The 10,934-nt window shown below is 48.6% G+C and overlaps 1 protein-coding gene across 2 annotated transcripts in view; it reads right to left on the reverse strand.

Annotated features, from left to right (window-relative positions):
* anxa6 (annexin A6) overlaps positions 1-5,463 on the reverse strand; it is a 149,693-nt gene extending 144,230 nt beyond the window's left edge. For both annotated transcript variants that reach the window (XM_070878000.1, XM_070877997.1), the window contains exon 1: positions 5,363-5,463. The gene's annotated coding sequence lies outside the window, so the exon portion shown is untranslated. The remainder of the gene's footprint in view (positions 1-5,362) is intronic.
* Positions 5,464-10,934: the final 5,471 nt, after the last annotated feature.

The raw sequence follows: 10,934 nt of genomic DNA on the forward strand, positions 1-10,934 counted from the left end.
CGCCTGCAGGGGGCGAAAGTGAACTTTGGGTCCGGGGCGCGAACGGGGCGATGCGCACAGCAAGACGTCACGATCTCCTGGCGCAGGGGGTCGGGGCGCAATGCTGCACGCTCCCAGCGGCAGCTCACGGGAGGCGCAAATGCCCCCAATTTCTGGCCTCCTGCCCCCGCACCACCCCCCCCACCGAGGCTCGTGTCCCCAACAGTTCTTGTGTCGTTTCTTCCACTGAGCCACAGCTGGCACCTTGTTTGGCATCGCTCTGCGTTCTGTGTTTGGTACTGAGCCCGTAGGACAGTGGTCTGCGCAGGACCTACAAACTGTACAGACTCCTCCTTACTACGCACACGGTGGCAGCAAATATAAAGCAGCTCTCCTGGTAGATCAACAGGCAGAGAGTGTGGCACTGGGTCACTGGGTAACCACACAGCCCGGTGTGGCACTGGGTAAACACACAGCCCGGTGTGGCACTGGGTCACTGGGTAAACACACAGCCCGGTGTGGCACTAGGTAAACACACAGCCCGGTTGTGGCACTGGGTAAACACACAGCCCGGTGTGGCACTGGGTCACTGGGTAAACACACAGCCCGGTGTGGCACTGGGTAAACACACAGCCCGGTGTGGCACTGGGTAAACACACAGCCCGGTGTGGCACTGGGTAAACACACAGCCCGGTGTGGCACTGGGTAAACACACAGCCCGGTGTGGCACTGGGTAAACACACAGCCCGGTGTGGCACTGGGGAAACACACAGCCCGGTGTGGCACTGGGGAAACACACAGCCCAGTGTGGCACTGGGGAAACACACAGCCCAGTGTGGCACTGGGGAAACACACAGCCCAGTGTGGCACTGGGGAAACACACAGCCCAGTGTGGCACTGGGGAAACACACAGCCCAGTGTGGCACTGGGGAAACACACAGCCCAGTGTGGCACTGGGGAAACACACAGCCCAGTGTGGCACTGGGGAAACACACAGCCCAGTGTGGCACTGGGGAAACACACAGCCCAGTGTGGCACTGGGGAAACACACAGCCCAGTGTGGCACTGGGGAAACACACAGCCCAGTGTGGCACTGGGGAAACACACAGCCCAGTGTGGCACTGGGGAAACACACAGCCCAGTGTGGCACTGGGGAAACACACAGCCCAGTGTGGCACTGGGGAAACACACAGCCCAGTGTGGCACTGGGGAAACACACAGCCCAGTGTGGCACTGGGGAAACACACAGCCCAGTGTGGCACTGGGGAAACACACAGCCCAGTGTGGCACTGGGGAAACACACAGCCCAGTGTGGCACTGGGGAAACATACAGCCCAGTGTGGCACTGGGGAAACACACAGCCCAGTGTGGCACTGGGGAAACACACAGCCCAGTGTGGCACTGGGGAAACACACAGCCCAGTGTGGCACTGGGGAAACACACAGCCCAGTGTGGCACTGGGACATACCGAGCAGAGTGGCACTCGGACTGAGGCGCTGCCTTCCGTCAGTTGACCTCAACTGGCTTGGTGGTCACGGGGCACTGCCATTGGCCTCAGAGCCTCTGGCGAGGGAGGGGGCAGAATAATTTAGGGCTCCTGATCAGTATACTTGACCCAGAGAGTGGTGAGAATGTGGAACCCGCTCCCACAGGGAGTGCTTCAGGCAAATATCAGAGGTGCATTTAAGGGGCAGCTGGATAAACACGAGGGAGAAAGAGATAGAAGGATGTGTTGCTGGGGTGAGATGGAGAGGGGTGGGAGCAGGTCAGTGTGGACCATGGACCTGTTGGGCGGAATGGCCTGATTCAGTGCTGCTCACCCGATGTAACTCAATGTAACACCCGGCTGGAACGTGTGGTCGTCAAGTGGTTATGGCACCAGATTTGTCAACCCTGTAGGTCGGTGAGTTCAAATCCCATTAGGACCAAGTCTGAGCGTTCAATATCTCTGGTCTGTTCTGGCTAGCACCAGAATAATGACCACGAAGAGCCTGCCAGGTCTGGCCGCCCAGTGACTCCAGTAACCGCAACATGTGGATCAGCTCTTTAATACCCCCAGTTATAAAACAGCAGAGTTTCAAGGACAGAGCTCACTACCTTCCCAGAAGAAAGACTTGCATTTCTATAGCGCCTTTCATGACATGAGGACTTCCCAAAGCACTTTACAGCCAATGAAGTACTTTTGAAGCATAGTCACTGTTGTAATGTGGGAAATGCGACAGCCAATTTGTGCACAGCCAGCTCCCACAAATGGCAATGTGATAATGACCAGATCATCTGTTTTTTAGTTATGTTGGTTGAGGGAGAACTCCCTGCTTTTCTTCAAAAAGTGCCAATAAAATGCAAGTTCAAATCCCACTGTGACAGTTTGAGAAATTGAAGTCAGTTAAAAAAAACTGAAAATAAAGAGAGTCCATGAAGCTGTCAAATTATTGATAAGAAAAGAACAACTGGTTCACTTTATGCAAGGAAATCTGCCGTCCTTACTCGGTCTGGGCCTACAATGACTCCAGTTCCACACTGACATGGTTGTCTCTTAACTAGCATAGTAAGCTATTCAGTTGTATCAAAGCTGCCTATTTTGGACACGAGGGGAACCAAGGGATATGGGGATCGGGCGGGAAAGTGGAGTTGAGGTCAAAGATCAGCCATGATCCTATTGAATGGCGGAGCAGGCTCGAGGGTCCATGTGGCCTACTCCTGCTCCTAGATCTTAAACCACTACAATGATTAACACCACACAGGCTGCAGCGGTTCAAGTTGAATAGCTGAAGGAGATTAAAAACTCCCCTGCTCTTCTTCGAAATAGTGGCCGTGAGATCTTTTACGCCCACCTGAGAGAGCAGACGGGGCTTCGGTTTAACGTTTCATCCAAAATGTGGCACCTCCGACAGTGCAGCACTCCCTCAGTACTGTCCCCCTACAGTGCAGCGCTCCCTCAGCACTGCCCCTCCGACAGTGCAGCGCTCCCTCAGCACTGCCCCTCCGACAGTGCAGCGCTCCCTCAGCACTGCACTGGAATGTCAGCCTAGATTTTTGTGCTCAGGTCTCTGAAGTGAGGCTTGAACTATGGGGGATGGACAATAAATACGGCCGTACGCTCACTGCCCACATTCCAAAAGGAGCGAGGAGGGAAGTGGGCTTGTCAATGATACCCACACACCCTCCTACAGGCAAGCCGCCCACTGACATGTCCTTGAAGGTCGACCACTTGGGTGAAGCCTGGCACCAGTAAGGCCAACAGGAAAGGAGGGTAAAGCTAAGGAATAAGTGATCTGTTTGTAACAGGATGTGATTACACTCGAGAGGGTACAAAGGAGATTTACGAGGATGTTGCCTGGACTGGAGAATTTTAGCTATGAGGAAAGATTGGACAGGCTGGGGTTGTTTCCTTTGGAACAGAGGAGGTTGAGGGGAGACCTTATTGAGGTGTATAAAATTATGATGGGCCTGGATAGAGTGGATAGGAAGGACCTATTCCCCTTAGCAGAGGGGTCAATAACCAGCGGGTATAGATTTAAAGTAATTGGGGGGAGGTTTAGAAGGGATTTGAGGGGAAATTTCTTCACCCAGAGGGTGGTGGGGGTCTGGAACTCACTGCCTGAAAGGGTGGTAGAGGCAGAAACCCTCACCACATTTAAAAAGTACTTGGATGCGTGCTTGAAGTACCGTAACCTTCAGGGTTACAGACCAAGAGCTGGAAAGTGAGATTAGGCTGGGTAGCTCTTTGTCGGCCGGCGTGGACACGATGGGCCGAATGGCCTGCTTCCGTGCTGTAAATTTCTATGATTCTGTGAAGTGCATTTCTAAAATCCCCAGCAGCAGCCAAATAACCCATCCGACAGAATTATAGATGTCAAACTCCGCCAACGCAGGCCACACACACAAAAATGCACCATCAGTGTGAAAATGATAGATCTGCTTTTCACTACACAGTTTTTGAATTGGGGCCATTGGCTTAGTGAAAATATACAGACAGACCTTGGCGGGGGAAAAAATGCTCCTAAAACATCATAATTTAGCTTAGTAAACTTTACATTTGTAAACTGTAATAACGCAGTACTAAAATTATAATCATTCTGTGGAATTAAGGGTGTAAGTGAACTTTTAATAAAAAGCGACAGGTTTTATTCTGTCTCACCGCTATGTCAAAGTTTGGAGTTAAGCCAAGTTTCCCCTGGCCGTCTGCAATCCAGTAATTTTATGTACAGTGGCTCTGCAATGTGCATTCAGATTTTCTGCTGTAGTGTCTCAAGCCTGTGAGACATATACTCCAGGACAGCGGAATCCATTTATAGAATCGTCTTTTTTAGGGAGGGGGCGATGCAATAGTTACATGGGGTAGATTGTTAAAAAATGTGTAACTCAATCATTCTTCTCCTAGCAAATAGTTACAGGAACGCAACTCCCAGAGGGGAGGAGGGGGGGGGTTTAGTGACCAGCCCCTGGTGTCTGTCAGTGAGGCCACTGCAGTCTACACGCCCTAACACTGCGGAACCCAAATCCCCATCTCCAGCCCCTCAGAGGGGCATAAATACCTCAACTATATCACAAGAAAATCTATTAGGACTGTTTCCAGGGCAACTGGAGTTTCCTCATTTTAGACCCTCTGTTGAATCTTAAAAAGTATTAACTTCAGACTTTGGACAAGAGGGATTGAACAAACACCAAGTGTGCTCTTATCTAAAAATGGTCAAGTTGCATCAATTTCAAAACACTGCGATTTAAGCACAATTTTCACAGACCAGGTTACAGATTTAAGATGGATATCCTCGACTAAAATTGCACTGCGTTGCTCTTGGAAAAAATAATGCAACCTTTTTCTAAAAGCAAATTACTTCATTTTACTTGCTGCGAGGTCTTTTATTCATTTTGAAACTATTTTGAAACAAACCAACACTGCTTCATTGAGCTCTCCTCCAACAAAGTGACACATTTGAACTTTCTCAAACAAACTATTACTTAAAACAAACTTGGTGTTAACATTTAATTCCTGCTACACACACGTTAACATTCTGAATATAAATCTTTCAAAACAAATTAATACATTGTATGTCTCTTTAAAAAAAGTTTGATACATTGTGTGTTTCTTTTTAAGAAAATTGAATACAATTTATCTTCTGATACAAGGTATGTCTCTTTAAAAAAACAATGATACATTTTGTATATCTTTTTATAAAAAACTGATACAATTTCTCTCTTGAAACAATTTAATACATGTTATGTATCTCTTTTAAAACAATTTGGGTTATGCATCTTTTTGAACAATTTGTTAGATATTATCTTTTTGAAACAATTTAATACAATCGATGCACCTTTTGATACATTTAAATATCTCTTTAAAGCAGTTGCTACATTGCCCTGCGCGGCCTGTGCTACTCACCCGGGGTTTGTGGTGTGTCTGTCGGGGCTGCGGCCAGTCCCTCTCTCCCCTCTCTCTCTCTCTCCAGCGGCTCCTCCCTCTCCCTGACGTCAGACCGAACCTCCTCCCCTCCCCTGACGTGACGTCAAGCCCTGCAAAGCTCAGTGCTTCTATTTTAAACCTGCTGCGAATCGATATTGTGGAGGAAAGGATTGCGGTCATTTCTTTTACACTGTGTGGGCATGTTGGAGGGGGGTTACTGGGCAGGGTGGGTGGGGTAAGGGGTAAGGGAGTAGGGTCATGCTGCCCCATGCCCTCCCCAAGGTTATTGGGGGCATCCCATACCATCTTCTGCCTCCCACTTGTTGCACCTGCTTGAATCTATAAAGTCAGGGCTTTTTTTCTCCCTCTATAGTTCTTGGGAAGCTGCCGGCATTTATTGCCCATCCCTAATTGCCCCTCGAGAAGGTGGTGGTGAGCCGCCTTCTTGTACCGCTGCAGTCCGTGTGGTGAAGGTGCTCCCACAGTGCTGTTAGGGAGGGAGTTCCAGGATCTTGACCCAGCAACGACGAAGGAACGGCCGATATATTTCCAAGTCGGGATGGTGTGTGACTCAGAGGGGAATGTGGAGGTGGTGGTGTTCCCATGTGCCTGCTGCCCTTGTCCTTCTAGGTGGTAGAAATCACGGGTTTGGGAGGTGCTGTCGAAGAAGCCTTGGCGAGTTGCTGCAGTGCATCTTGTAGATGGTACACACTGCAGCCACGGTGCGCCGGTGGTGGAGGGAGTGAATGTTGAAGGTGGTGGATGAGGTGCTGATCAGTCTGTTCAACCATGATGGGCATCACAGTGGAGTCCAATACTGGACTTTTATTGATTTACCTCGGGGGATATGGTAAGGTAATATTTAATGTCTCTCCCTGAAGGTATGAAGAGTCAGTCACATCATGTGGGACTAAATCATGTCTCGATCAGACCAGGTAAGAATGGCAGGCTCCCTTCCCTGAATTTATCAGTCACATTTTTACAACAGTCCGACATCTTTCAAGGTCAATTTTATAATGTCAGCGCAGAAATGATCAGATTTAATGAATTCAGTTTTGCAACCAGCCATCATGGGATTTGAACACACAACCTCGAGCATGCTGGCCCAGCATCACAACCAGAACTATTCGATTACTGTGAAAAAGAAAGAAAGACTTGCATTTATATAGCGCCTTTCAGGACCACCGGAAGTCCCAAAGCGCTTTACAGCCAATGAAGTACTTTTTGGAGTGTAGTCGCTGTTGTAATGTGGGAAACGCAGCAGCCAATTTTCGCAAAGCAAGCTCCCACAAACAGCAATGTGATAATGATGAGATAATCTGTTTTTTCGTTATGTTGAATGAGGGATAAATATTGGACAGGACAGGGGTATAACTCCCCTGCTCTTCTTCAAAATAGTGCCGTGGGATCTTTTATGGCCACCTGAGAGAGCAGACGGGGCCTCGGTTTAATGTCTCATCTGAAAGACGGCATCTCCGACAGTGCAGCGCTCCCTCAGCACTGCACTGGAGTGTCAGCCTGGATTTTTGTGCTGGAGTGGGGCTTAATCCACAACCTTCTGACTCAGAGGTGAGAGTGTTACTCACTGAACCACGCAAACCATTCATTCATGCAACCTCACCACGATGGAGTAGCCAGATAATGAAATGGAACCCTGACCAATTGCATCCCCTCCCTATACCAGTGCCACTGAGAGAAATTGGTGCCATTCTTCCTGGGATAAGAAGGTTGTACTGTGAGGAGAGATTGAGTAGATTGGGCCTATACTCGCTGGAGTTTCGAAGAATGAGAGGTGATCTCATTGAAACATACAAGATTCTGAGGGGGATTGACAGGGTAGATGCAGGGAGGGTGTTTCCCCCTGGGCTGGGGAGTCTAGAACCAGGGGTCACAGTCTCAGGATAAGGGCTCGGCCATTTAGGACTGAGATGAGGAGAAATTTCTTCACTCGGAGGGTGGTGAATCTTTGGAATTCTCTACCCCAGAGGGCTGTGGAGGCTCAGTCTTTGAGTATATTCATGACTGAGGCTGATACATTTTTGGACTCTCAGGGAATCAAGGGATATGGGGACCGGCTGGGAAAGTTGAGTTGAGGTCGAAGATCAGCCATGATCTCATTGAATGGCGGAGCAGGTTCGAGGGAACCAAATGGCCTACTCCTGCTCCTATTTCTTTATATTCATATGTGTGAACATGGACAGTGGAAGTTGGCCTGCTATTTGACCAGTGGGGGCATCACATTATGCCCACTCCATCCAAAACCCACTGTCATGCACAACTGCACTATTTCACTAGAGGTCACTGAATAGCGATGATGGGCAGGAATCCATGGTGCGCGGATGGGCTAGTATCTCTGAAAGCTTGTTGTGTTTCTGTCTTCAATTCTTAGTGCCCTATAACCCATGCCTTGGTTACCTCTAGGCTCGGTTATTCCAATATTCCCTTGGCTGGCCCACACCTTCCACCCTCTGCAAACTTCACCTCATCCAAAACCCTGCTGCCCATGTCCTAACTCGCACCAAATCCTGTTCACCCATCACCCTCTGTGCTCGCTGCACTACAATGCCTCACAGTCCAGTAATGGCATGACTTAAAAATTCTCACCCTGGTTTTCAAATCCCTCCAGCCCCTACAACCCTCCCTATCTCTGTAACCTCCTCCAGCCCGCTCCCCTCCCTATCACTGTAACCTCCTCCAGCCCTCTCCCCTCCCTATCTCTGTAACCTCCTCCAGCCCCTACAACCCTCTGAGATCTCTGCACTCCTCCATTTCCCCCAATTTTCATCGCTCCACCATTGGCACCCCTGAGCCCTGGAACACCTTCCCGAAACCTCTACCTCCTCCTTTACGATGCTCCTTAAAACCTTTCTCACCTGCGCTAATATCGCCTTATGTGGTTTGATGTCAAATTTTATTTGATTTTGCTCCTGTGGCGCCCCTGGGCTGCTTTATTATGTTCAAGGCGTTACATGAATGCAAGTTGTTGTTGTATTTGCCACACAAAAGGTTACTGCAGAAGATAGAGGTACGCGGAGTCAGAGGAAATGTATTGGCATGGATAGAGAATTGGCTGGCGAACAGAAAGCAGAGAGTCGGGATAAATGAGTCCTTTTCGGGTTGGAAATCGGTGGTTAGTGGTGTGCCACAGGGATTGGTGCTGGGACCACAACTGTTTACAATATACATAGATGACCTGGAAGAGGGGACAGAGTGTAGTGTAACAAAATTTGCAAATGACACTAAGATTAGTGGGAAAGCGGGTTGTGTAGAGGACACAGAGAGGCTGCAAAGAGATTTGGATAGGTTAAGCGAATGGGCGAAGGTTTGGCAGATGGAATATAATGTCGGAAAGTGTGAGGTCATTCACCTTGGGAAAAAAAACAGTAAAAGGGAATATTATTTGAATGGGGAGAAATTACAACATGCTGAGGTGCAGAGGGACCTGGGGGTTCTTGTGCATGAAACCCAAAAAGTTAGTTTGCAGGTGCAGCAGGTAATCAGGAAGGCGAATGGAATGTTGGCCTTCATTGCGAGAGGGATGGAGTACAAAAGCAGGGAGGTCCTGCTGCAACTGTATAGGGTATTGGTAAGGCTGCACCTGGAGTACTGCGTGCAGTTTTGGTCACCTTACTTAAGGAAGGATAGTACTAGCTTTGGAGGGGGTACAGAGACGATTCACTAGGCTGATTCCAGAGATGAGGGGGTTACCTTATGATGATAGATTGAGTAGACTGGGTCTTTACTCGTTGGAGTTCAGAAGGATGAGGGGTGATCTTATAGAAACATTTAAAATCATGAAAGGGATAGACGGGATAGAGGCAGAGAGGTTGTTTCCACTGGTAGGGGAGACTAGAACTAGGGGGCACAGCCTCAAAATACGGGGGAGCCAATTTAAAACCGAGTTGAGAAGGAATTTCTTCTCCCAGAGGGTTGTGAATCTGTGGAATTCTCTGCCCAAGGAAGCAGTTGAGGCTAGCTCATTGAATGTATTCAAATCACAGATAGATAGATTTTTAACCAATAAGAGAATTAAGGGTTACGGGGAGCGGGCGGGTAAGTGGAGCTGAGTCCACGACCAGATCAGCCATGATCTTATTGAATGGCGGAGCAGGCTCGAGGGGCTAGATGGCCTACTCCTGTTCCTAATTCTTATGTTCTTATGTTCTTATGTTCTTATTAGGGAGGGATTACTGTGCCGGGGAGGATTTCAAGGCAGAATTTCACGATCTGACATTCCCAGCAGGCGCAGGGAGTATCTGTCTGTATATTTATGGGCTGTTACTACCGATTTCTTTTTAATCTGTCAGCCGTGGCTCAGTGGGTAGCACATGCGCCTTGGAGTCAGAAGGTTATGAGTTCAAGTCCCACTCCAGGGACTTGAGCATAAAAATCTCGGCTGACACTTGGAGTGCTGCACTGTCGGAGGTGCCGTCTTTTTGGATGAGACATTAAACCGAGGCCCCGTCTGCTCTCTCAGGTGGATGCAAAAGATCCCATGGCACTATTTGGAAGAAGAGCAGGGGAGTTATCCCCGATGTCCTGGGGCCAATATTTATCCCTCAACCAACATAACAAAAACAGATTATCTGGGTCATTATCACATTGCTGTTTGTGGGAGCTTGCTGTGTGCAAATTGGCTGCCGTGTTTCCTACATTACAAGTGTGTACGCTTCAAATAGTACTTCATTGGCTGTGAAGCACTTTGTGACATGCAATGGTCGTGAAAGGCGCTATCGAAATGCAAGTCTTTCTTTTTGCAAGAAGCGGTCCCCACTTCAAGGGTCCGATGGTGCAATCGCTTTTAATTGTAAATTGTAGAGTATTACTGGTAGTATTTAATTTTTAACCACTCCAATATCTGTCATCCAGCACCAATCAATTCTTCTACTACTGTATTTATGGGATGCTGGCTGCTGCATTATACTTTTGAGGTAACCATGGACACCACTCGGTTTAATGGGAACACATAACCCACAATATGCTGTTGTTGCTGGAGTGATTTTTCTCCCGTGACGATAGTAAAATCAACCACAAAACTATCTATATTTGACATAGTTTTTCTTCATAAAATAAAAAACAGTCCTGTATAGTTTTTTTTTGTCAAATATTTTCACAGGATGTGGGCGTCGCTGGCAAGGCCGGCATTTATTGCCCATCCCTAATTGCCCCTTGAGAAGGTGGTGGTGAGCCGCCTTCTTGAACCGCTGCAGTCCGTGTGGTGAAGGTGCTCCCACAGTGCTGTTCGGGAGGGAGTTCCAGGATTGTGACCCAGCGACGGTGAAGGAACGACCGATATATTTCCAAGTCGGGATGTTGTGTGACTCGGAGGGGAACGTGGAGGTGGTTGTGTTCCCATGCGCCTGCTGCCCTTGTCCTTCTAGGCGGTAGAGGTCGCGGGTTTGGGAGGTGCTGCCGAAGAAGCCTTGGCGAGTTGCTGCAGTGCATCTTGTAGATGGTGTGCACTGCAGCCAGGGGGCGCCGGTGGTGGAGGGAGTGAATGTTTAGGCCGAGTGGATACCTAAAAAAAAGCAAACAAATCTGATTTGCTCAT

This window comes from Pristiophorus japonicus, chromosome 4 (assembly GCF_044704955.1).
Source record: "Pristiophorus japonicus isolate sPriJap1 chromosome 4, sPriJap1.hap1, whole genome shotgun sequence".
Taxonomy (NCBI): Eukaryota; Metazoa; Chordata; class Chondrichthyes; family Pristiophoridae; genus Pristiophorus; species Pristiophorus japonicus.